Genomic DNA, 10,712 nt, shown 5'->3' with positions numbered 1-10,712 from the left:
GGTGGACGAAGAATCAGGGCTCTGTGGGGAGGGGCCAGCCCCGGCAGGGCCCAGCGTGTGCAGAAAGGGCTGCGGAAGCCGATGCGCTGGGTGCTTGCTGATGGACGCTGTGTGCGGGAGCCCGCGTGACCCTCGGGACCTTGAGCAGAGGCCCCTGCGGAGCGTGGACCCGCCCCTACCCGGAGGCCTCCTCGTCCCCCACACCTCTTGGACACCCTGGGCTCTGGCCAAGCAGCCTCCCCACCCGCCCGCAGACTCAACTCCGGCTGGTTCCAAGGTGCCTGGGCAGCTGCTCCCGCCACCCAGCCCTGCCCAGCTCTCCTCTGCTGCCTGAGTCCCGCTCCTCAACCCCCACTCTGGCCCTCTCCCTCCATTCTAGGACCTGTTGGCTGTGGTCTCTTTCCTCTTTTCCCCCCAGACCACTGTCCCCCCAACAGAGCGCAGCTGGCCCCACCAGCTCTGCCCCCGCCTTCTCAGCATCGAGTTCCTTCCCATGGCCTGCCAGGAAAAGAGCAGCTCCTGCCCCCAATTGGACCTGCCACCACCCACAGTCCCTGCCTCCCTCTGCTTGAGTCTCATGCTTGGGTGCTCTCATGCCCCCAGGCCTTTGCATGTGCCTTTGCTCCAGCCTGGAAGTGCCCCTTCTCCATCTTGCAGGCTTCGTCTGTCCTGGGGCAACCTGCACAGATATAGGGGGATGGGCACAAGGAGAGAGCCCAGTGCTTGGCCTAGCTCCTGGCACACTGTGGGCCTCGGGGCCTTTTGTGGAACAATGACTGGGCCAGCGGATTTGCCCCAGGTGGGCCTTGTGCACACTGGCTCTGTGCATACCCGTGGGGACCTTGGACCAGCGACTGTGCTCCTGGCCCCAAGTTCCTCATGGGGGAAACATCCCCAGGGCTGCAGCCAGGGCTACCCAGAGCCCAGGACCTGGGACAAAGCAGGGCCTGGGAGCAAGGGAGGCGGTGGGTGAAGGGCCACCCTCCCCCGGAGCAGGCTTGACCTCGCTCTCAGGCTTTCCTGGTGAGGTCCTGGCTGGACACTGGCAAGCGGGTTCCACAGAGGACGCTGCCCAGGGTGAGACTAATCAAGCTCTCTTGACAAAGGACCAAGTCAACACCAGCACACGTGCCGAGGGCAATGGTGGGCAGCGGGGCTCGGGCCCCACAGACCCTGGGGACGTGTGCAACGGGTGCCTTGGCGGGACCTCTCAGTGAGTGGGTTTGAGTCCTCTTGTGTCCCCAAGTGAAGGACTCACCTCGACTTTGACCCTGAACATAGCACGCCTGTCCTACGCGGACTTAATCAGGGTGATGGCAGGCTGGGGTTCCAGGGGCGCTCCCCTTGGGCAGGGCGCCAGGAGGGGCTGTGGCAATGCTGTCCCTGGTCTGGGGATGGTGGTGTGCACCTGACCTGCTGGGGAGAAGCAGGCCGCGTGCTTAGACTTCACTTCTCCGAATGGAACGCGGCCCTCTACCCAACTCCATCCCCGCCGCTCTGCCGGAAGCCCAGGCCGACCCCACCCCAAGCAGCGACAGGGCCCACGTGGCCACTGTGCTCTGCGCCTTGTTGACGCCCCTGCGTGCTTTGTGGACGGCGCCGGGTCAGGCTGCTGCGGAGTGGCTGGCGCAGGGCTGGGTTCTCCCACCTCGTCGGGAGCCAGCGAGGCGCCACATCAGGACCGACCTGGTGGAGCGCGGCAGGCTTCCCGGCGGAGTCGGCAGCGATTCCTGAGCGCCGGAAGCCTCCGTCCTCCTTCCCCATGTCCCCGGGGCCAGGGCAGGTGACGCACTCCGCCTGACCCCCTCGGCCTGCCTGGCAGCAAACCGCCCGCTGAGGTCTGCCAGGTCCGTGGCGTCGACACTCGGTGGCCTGCCGCAAGCCACCGGGGCCTGAGAGAGCTGGAGGTCACTGAGGAGTCCCGTGCTCCTCGATTCTCCACCACATAGAGGACGGAGGCAGCCTTGGCGCCAACGCTGGCCAAACACCGACCTCACTGGGCTGCGGCGGCCTTGAGCACCGCCTCACCTTGTGGGATCCACTTACCTGAGGTTTAGGGTCCAGTCCCGGCCGAGGTCAGCAGTGCCCACAGGCTTCCGGAGAATTCGCCAGCACTCTCTCCGGCTCACCGGTCCCGGCGCTGCTGCCACCAGGTCTCCACTGGGCGGCCGCTCAGGGCTCACCGCAGAGGCGGAGGGCCAGCCCCCCACATGAGCTCAGGGACAGCAGATGAGGCAGGACACCGTCCCCATGGGGACACTGAGGCAGGGGAAGCGCTGGCCTGGCTGCTTGCTTTTGGGCTTCACAGGAGAACAGGTCGGCCCAGGTGACCCACAGCCCTGGCCCCCGAGCCCCTTCCCTCCTGTACCCCTTGCACCTGACGCACTGTAGCAGGACCAGAGAGCTGGTGGCCAGGCCATGGGGCTGGTGTAAGGCTGGGGGCCGTGGAGTCGGATGAGAGGGTGGAGGGGACAGGGACAGGGACCGGGGATGTGGTGTTTGCAGCAGGCAGGGAAACACCTGGAACTGAGACTGGACAGAGGGAAGGTGGCCCCACCAGGCCCCCAGGGCCCCGAGGGTCTCAGAGGTCCCGCCCGAGGGCTGGACCCCCAGAGAGAGGTGGTGGGCCGGCCGTGGTCTTGGGGAAGGGCGAGGGGCCGGCAGCCCAAGTGAGATCACTCCACTGGCAAAAGGCACAGTCCCAGTCCGAGGCCAGACCCTGCCTGGCCCCGGGCCTGAGCACGCCCAGGGGGTCCTCCTCCTGCCCGCTCTTGCCGGGCTGGGGGTGTGGGGCAGGGCGCAGCTTCAGAAGGGGACACAGTAGAAGGTGGCCGCGTGTTGGGAGCATCCAGGGCCCTGCTCCGCGTCCATGGGAGCACCTGCTGGGAGACACGGGGCCGAGGTCGGGGGGCTGGGGAGGGCCAGGCATGCAGGGAATGCAGGGCACCCTGCGGGGCTCCATCTCAAAGCAGCAAGGGATGCTGGGAATATCCCGGGTAGCCCAACAACGGCGGCCCAGGAGGGCGCGTGGTTACTCAGCCACAGTGGAAGTGCAAGGTGGCTGATGCCTATGGGGACAGGGACAGAGCGGGATAGGCAGGGCCGGGACGGGTGAGGGAGCCCCGCGGGGCCTGGGAGATGCCTGGGGCGTCTCCTAGCGACGGCCTCCGGCCGGCGGGCCCTTTCTCGGGCACTGCCCACGCTGGCTTGGGCCGGAGGGCTTCTCATGGCTGTTCTGCATGAATAAGAGCCAGGCCTCTGCCAATTGTCCCCTCTCAAAAGGCAGCCCGGCGAAAGCCCTTCTCAAGTGGGACACTCAGTGCCACCCAGGCCAGGCGGGCATTGTGGTGGGGCTGGGGTCCCGGCTGGGCGGCTGGGTGGGGGCCACACCCGGCATCGCAAGGGAGGCTCCGTGCCTGGGGCCCCAGCAGCCCCGTTGGCTAATCTGAGAGACCTGAGCCACCGACTCCGGAGTGGAGATGAGGATTGAGGGGCCACGTGGCGCCGCCCCTCCCCTGCACCCCTGTGGGCTGCAAGGCCCCCGCCCCGGGTGAGCCCAGGGTCTCGTCTGGCTGGGGGAGCCCAGCCAGGGACTTGGGAGCACAGCCGGGCTCCAGCCAGCGTTTGCACACGCACCACCAAATCCCAGGGCAGCCCAGAAAACCACTGTCCCGGGAACGCAGGGAGGAAAGGCCGAGCCTGAGTCCAGGTGGGGAGGCTGAGGCAGCCTGGCCTCTGGGGCCATGGGGACTCACAGCAGGGGAGGGGCTCCCCCACCTCCCATCCCATCCATGTGTGGCCCACCCGACGCTGCCCTCCTTGGCCTTCCGAGAGCGGGTGGTGTCTCCAGAGGCCCCTGCTGGGAAGCCGAGGGGTTCCCTGGAGACGGGCTGCCCCACAGGCTCTCTCTGAGAGACCATCTTGCCACATGTAGGGAAATACTTCTGGAGGACGGCAGGGATTTGCTGACTGCTGTGCAGGAGCAGGGTGGGCTTCCAGAGTTCACTCCCCTCTTCCCTAGTTCCCCGATCTTCGCAATATTCTGTAGCAATTTTTTAAAGACCTTTGAATCACGGTTCCTCATAAGGCTAAGTCTTGGTCTCCCCTGTGGCCCGGCAAACCCACCACCCTGGGAGACAAGCACAGGTGTCCACTGAAAGCTGCCTCCTGCAGGGAAGTTCATAGAAACCACACTCATCACCATCCCACTGGACACACCCTCACATCCACCAGCAGGCAGATGGGAGATCTGTACCATGGAATGTTACTCGGCAAAGAAAAATGACAGGCCACCATACACACTTCAGCCCGGAGCCTGAAATGTTGTGCTCAACAAAAGAAGCCAGAACCAAAGTGAAGACACCATGTTAGTGCATTTATGCAAAGTCTGAGAGCCTCAAGCTGACCTTTGGAGATCCACTAGCAGGGCACGAGGGAGCTCTCCCGGGGATGGAAACCTCTGGTGTCTGGAACCAGGTGGAGGTGACACAGGTGTGGATGCAGGTAAGAAGTCACTAGCCGTTGCATCGGGTCCAGTGCTTCACTGCATGTGAATCGTACTTGACTTGAAAAGAAAAAGCGGATTCTGACAGAAAAACGGAGAGGAGGTGGGAGTGAGGCCAGCGTGTGGGAGACCAGGTTCCTTTCCCTTCACATGCTGTGTGACCCTGGAGCACAGCTCCCCTTCTCTGTGCTCTTGCTGCCGTGGGCATGCTGAGAGGAGCGGAGCCCTGACCTGCGGCTCCGCGCCCGGCCCGTTTCCCGGTTCCTCGCAGCTCCTGCTCTGCCAGCCTCTTCCACGCACCCAGCTGCGTGCACTTAGCAAGGTTCTGGAGGCCCGAGTGCTGCAGGGACCACGTGGAGGACACAGATGGAGGTGCCCACAGACGGACTGCAGCATGTGGTGCGCAGGAGAGCACAGGGCGGCGGGTCACTGTGCGGCCCTGGCTGCTGGCCCCACACGCAAGCCCACAGGAAGGCGACCTCCCCACAAGACACGGAGGGGCCGAGACGCAGGCCTCTCCCTGCCTCACCCTCTCTCTGCACCCAGCCAGCAGGCCACAAGGGGAGGAGTCCATGGGGCCAGCGCCAGGTGGGGCAGCTTCCTCCTGCCCTCCCTGCAGGCGCCTGCCCACTGGCAGGACAGGAGGTGGCTGACATGTCAGGGGGCAAAGTAGGTGAGTCCCGGGTCTGTGTCTGAATAGGGGCGGCCAGCCCTCCCAGGCAGGGCAGGTCCGATCGACTCAGGGAAAGGTGAGCCACGACAGGCGCGCATCCCAGGGACAGAAAACTGTGCAAAGGCCCTGGGGCAGCCCGGAGCCCGGCTCTCCTGAGGATCTGAAAGTGGGGAAGGGGCTGGAGAGCCTGGTGCCTATACCACGAGCAGAGGGTGGAGCTGCCAGCAGGGCCCACCTGGCCCACTTCCCCAGGTCAGCTGGGTCGGCTGCCCAGCCCTCCTCTTCCCGAAGCCCCTAGCCCAGTCCAGGGGAAGAAGGGACTGCCGGCAGGCCCACCACACCACAGGGCCCGCCTCCCTTGGGCCTGGGAGAGAGGAGGCTGTGCTGCCTCGCGGGGCAGGGAGGGCAGCGGCGGGGAGGGCGTGGGAAGGAGCAGCTTCCCAGCGGCTCCCATGGGTCCCTGTCCTGCTTCGTGTGTGGTGAAGACCACGTGCCCGAGCACAGAGCCCTGCCACCCGCCTCCCCAGGCCCCTCCATGGGGCAGCATCAGCACAGGGACAGCCCGGGTCACGGGGGCCAAGCTGGACCCAGGGCCCGGCCCCTGGGCCCTGGGCAGGTGTTTTCCAGGGCAGCTGGAGCCTCCCTCTAACGCCCCCAAAATGAGAGCCGTCTCTGCCCTGCAGCCCCCACGTTCCGCTGGAGGATCAAGCCCGACCCTCAGGCTAGTGTCCCCAGGCACTGGCCACCGGAGAGTGAGAGGGGTTTCAGTCAAGGAACTGCCGGAGGCCAGCATGTCCCTCTGGGCCGCCGAGGGAGCCCCTGCAGGGATCGGCCACTGCGACGGCAGGCCCAGTCAGGGCGTGTGGCCTCCCTCTGACTGCAGCGTGACCTGTCCTCTGGGGCAGGGATGGCTGTAGAACCCCGGCGCCGGGGCTGAGGCGGCGCCTGGGGGAGCCCCCGGGTGTCCCAGGAGAGCCAGCCTCTCCAGGTGACCTGGTCCAGCGTCCCCGTGCTGGGCCAGGCTTGAAAGGGCTGAGCAGAAGTGGGGTCACCTGGAGGGGTGCGGGAGGAGCGGGGCTTGGGGCCTGCTCACCGGGCAGCAGAGGCCCCCGAGGACAGCCAGGCCAGGTGACAGGTCCGGGAGCACCTGCTGTCCTCGGTGCTGGCAGGGCGTGGGGTGGCCCAGGGGACCTGCAGAAGCCCCGAGGAGCAGCCAGTGCCAGCTGGTTGCAGGAGGCTGGGCTGGGACTCCAGGGGCCGCAGCAGGGCTGGGGTGGGGGCCAGCCGTCCGGGCCAGAGGAAGCAGGGGGGCAGCTCTGCCCGGTGGTCTGGCCACGGGCTCCTTCCATGCCCACCGAGGCCTGGGCTGTGGTGAGAGCGTTCTGCCTTCCTCTGCTCTGCCCAGCATTCCTGGCCCAGCCTGGCCTGGGCACCGGGCAGCGAGGCGTGGAGGTGCCCAGCCCGCATGGCCACATGACTGGCGCCCAGGCTCTTTGCTCCCACAGCAATTAAGCGAGTTCCAGTCGGCTATGGTGAGGCTGGCCGGGAACCTCCCTGCATGGCTGCTCTGGGTGGCCATGCATGTTAGTCCAGGTGCCCTGTGAGCCCCTGAGGGTCCACGCCCCTGCCCGAGTGCCCGCTGGGGTGATGCCTGCAGGCCAGGCAGCCCTGGTCACCCACAGCCTGGGTCTGGGCTCAGGCCAGGGACACCTGTGGGCGCGGGTGTCTGCACTCTGGGAATGAGCGTGCAGGTGGGGACGGGGGGCCTCCAGCTCCCTGGACACACAGGTGAGGGCACCTGAGCCAGGGGACCCGCGTCCAGGCTCTGGGCTGCTCCGACTTGGGTGTGGCCTGTCCACCCAGGGCTCTGCCCAAAGCGTGGTCCCCAGTGTGGCAACAGGAGAGGTGGGGACCTTTAGGAGGCCGTCCCCATGGAGGCCCATGGGTCCCAGGGGTCCAGACGGCTCTCCAGCGGGCAGGTGGGCTTGCAGCCTCCACGGGAAAGGAAGTGGCGCCAGCTCAGAAGGCGAGGACTTGCCTGTGCTTCTGGCGGGTGGAGCTGCTGGCAGCTGACCCCCATCTTCTCTCGCCAACTGAACTTGGTCGGGGGTGTAAGTTTTCTGTGGCTGCAACAAAATACCCGAGAGAATCAACTTAAAGAAGAAAGGTTTGTTTTGGCTCCTGGTTTCAGGGTTCTGTCCACCATCAGTCGCCCCTTGCTTTGGGCCTGTGGGAGGCGGAGCATCATGGCCGAGCACACAGTGGAGAAGGACAGGCAGCCAGGAGAGGAAGGGCGGGTTCCTGCCACTGATCCCCACCTCCTGATGGGCCACAGGCTGGGGACTGAGCCTTGGGACACATGGCTTTTGGAACCAGAATGTAGCACAGGACATGGGGACTGTGAGTTGCCTGGCTGGGGTGTTGAGGGCTCAGGGACCTGAGTTGACAGGGCCTAGGGGCCCTGTCCTCCCCTCCTGCTTCGTCCCTTGTAGGGGATGGCTCTGACCTGGGGTTTAAGTCCACGACACGCTCTCCGCAGACGGCGTGCGGGGGTACAACAGCAAAGCCCCACCTCCCACAGGAAGACCCGAGGGCCCGGTCACCTGCATAGACAGGAGCAGAGGAAGTGGCCCCATCGCAGGGTCCCACAGGGCCATTTGGAGACCTCGACCCCCCACCAGAGAGGCTAACAGAGAAAGACCAGCAACTCCCAGTCTGGGCAGCACAAGGAGCGGCCGGTGTGCCCCATGCTGACCATGGCACCAGGGCCTCTGCTCTGGGGGCTGGGGTGCCACCAGGCTGCCAGGGGCCAGTCGGGATGCAGCCTCCTCCGGCGGCCGCAATGAATGGACATGGTGAGTCTCACCACCAGAGGAGAGGGAAGCTGGCAGCACATTCTGCAGGATGTCCAGTTCAGAGTTACTGATCTCTGAGGGCAGAGACTGGCGGCTCCCCCAGGGTAGCGATGACTGGAGGGGACACTGGGTTCCTGGGGAAGTGCTGGCTGGTCCCTCTAACTGTCCCCTCTGACAGCTGCCCTTTCCTGTGTGTGTCACACACCTGAATAAAGCTTGTGCGGAGCGTCCACCAGCAGGAGCGCAGGGCCTGGGGTCAGCTGTGCTGTCCTGGAGCATCCAGGGGCCAGTGGTGGAGGGATGTTCCCTTCCGTGATCGCAGCTCCCAGGAGAACCAGGCCGGCCGGGGGAGGGGCAGCTGGAGGCAGCCGCCTCTCCCCAGCAAGTCCTTTGCCCCCAGGTCGTGCTGAGATGCACTGGGGCTCATCCCTGTGGGCTCCTGACAGTGAGATCCCGGCTTCCAGCGCAGTCACACTGCCGGGCCCCGTCACCAGCATCCGTCTCCAGCACGTCCTTCTCCTGAACGAGACTCTGTCCCCACTGTCATCCCCCTCTTCAGCCCACTGCCACCAGCTCCGTCCTGCTTCCTGTGGTTCTGACTTGCGCGTCCCTGATGGCCAGTGGTGGCGTGCACCTTTTCGCGTGCCTTGTGGGGATCTGTGTATTTCCTCTAAAGAAACGTCTCTTCACATCTCTTACCTGGTTTTGATTTGCCTTGGTTTTGTTATTGAATTGTAGAGGCTCGTTATATTCGTTTCTTGCAGGATACACAACTTACAAACATTTTCTACCCTTCTCAGATCATCTTTTCATTTCCTTAATCATCCTTTGATATGAAAAGTATCTCTGTTGTGATGAAACCGGCTTCTCTCTGTTCCTTTGGTGTCGTATCCATGATATTGTGAAATGTGTGTTCATGAAGATTTTCCCCGTTTTCCTTTTAAAGCACTATAAAGTTTTAGTTCTTAAATTTAGATCTTTGGTCCCTTTTGAGTTAGGTTTTGTAGAAGGGTCCAAATTTATCCTCGTGTATGTGGAAGTCCAGTTTTCTCAGCACTCTGTTGAAAAGACTGTTCTGTCCCCATTGAAGGTCTCGGCACGTGAGGGTTTATTTCTGGGTTTTCTGTTCCCTTCCGTTGGTTTGTACGTCTAACTTCATGCCAGGCCCACATTCTTTCAACTGCTATAGCTTTGTAGTTAGTCTTGGCTGTGCAAAGTGCATTTCTCTAACTTGGTTGATTTTGGTTATGTGGGGCCCTTGAACCTCATATGAATTTGAGGATTAGCTTTTCCATTTTCCATTTTGTTAGTGGAATCGTGTGGTATCTGTAGAACATTTTAGTGTTGACGACAATGCCGACAATATGGGATGTCTTTCCATTTACTTAGAGCTTCCATTTCTTTCAGCAGAGTTTCATAGTTTTCAGAATATAAATCTTTAGCCTCCTTGGTTAGTTTTATTCTGAAGTATTTAGTTCTTTTAAATGGTATTTTAATTAGCTGTCTTAATTTCCTTTTCAGATTAGTCATTACTAGTGTATAGAAACACAGAGAATTTGGGGGTGTGTGCTGGGAATTTAACTCAAGGCCTCGAGCATGCTAGGCAGGTGCTCTACCACTGAGACGCACCCTCCAGTCCCGAAACACCGCTGACTTGTGCGCTGATATTGTGCCACGCAGGTCTGCTGAAACCATTTGTTACATTTCTTATGAATTCTTTGGAATTTTCTATACACAGGATCATGACATCTGTGAATAGAGTTTTTTACCACTTTCTTTCCAATTTGGAAGGCTTTCTCTCTCCCTCCCTCCCTTCTTTCTTTCTTTCTTTCTTTTTCTTTCTTTCTTTCTTTCTTTCTTCCTTCCTTCCTTCCTTCCTTCCTTCCTTCCTTCCTTCCTTCCTTCCTTCCTTCTCTCTCTCTCTCTCTCTCTCTCTCTCTCTCCCCTGACTCTTTCTTTCCTTCTTTCATAGCTCTGGCCAGAGCTTCCAGCACAATGTTGAAAAGGATCAGTGAGAGAGAACATCCTTGTCTGTTTCCTATCTTGTGGAAAAAGCTCTCAGTCTTTCAACATTACAGATGATGTTAGCTGTGAGTTTTCCATAAATGTCCTTTGTCATCTTGAACCATTTCCCCTCTGTTTTTAGTTCCTTAGAGTTTTAATCATGAAAGGCATTGGGTTTTGTTAAATGCCTTTTCGACCTCGACTGAGTGGATCATGTGGGGCTTTCCTGCCTTCATTCCATTCCTGTGACGTATTACAGTGATTGATTTTCTTATGTTGAAACACCTTGCATTCCTGGGATAAATCCCACTTAGCCATGCTGAACAATCCTTTTAATATGCTTTTAATATGCTGTTAAATTCAAGCTGCTAGTGTTTCATTGAGTGGTTTTGCACCAGTATTTGTAAGGGACATTGGTCTGTAGTTTCCTTGTGACATCCTTATCTGGCTTTGGTATTGCAGTAATGCTGACCCCCTAGAATAAGTTAGGAAGGATTCTGTCCTCTCATATTCTGGGAGAGTTTGAGAAGAACTGGTGCTAATTCTTTCAACGTTTGGTGTAATTCACCCATAAAGCCATCAGGTCCAGGAACCTTTCTGGTTCTGGAGTTTTGACTGAGGATCCAATCCCTGCGGTAACTGGGGCCCTGCCAGCTGCCCGTTTGCCCTCCATGCA

This window comes from Sciurus vulgaris (genome assembly GCF_902686455.1).
Source record: "Sciurus vulgaris genome assembly, chromosome: 11".
Lineage (NCBI taxonomy): Eukaryota > Metazoa > Chordata > Mammalia > Rodentia > Sciuridae > Sciurus > Sciurus vulgaris.
The sequence above is the reverse complement of the archived record's forward strand: the minus strand, read 5'-3'. Positions refer to the sequence as shown.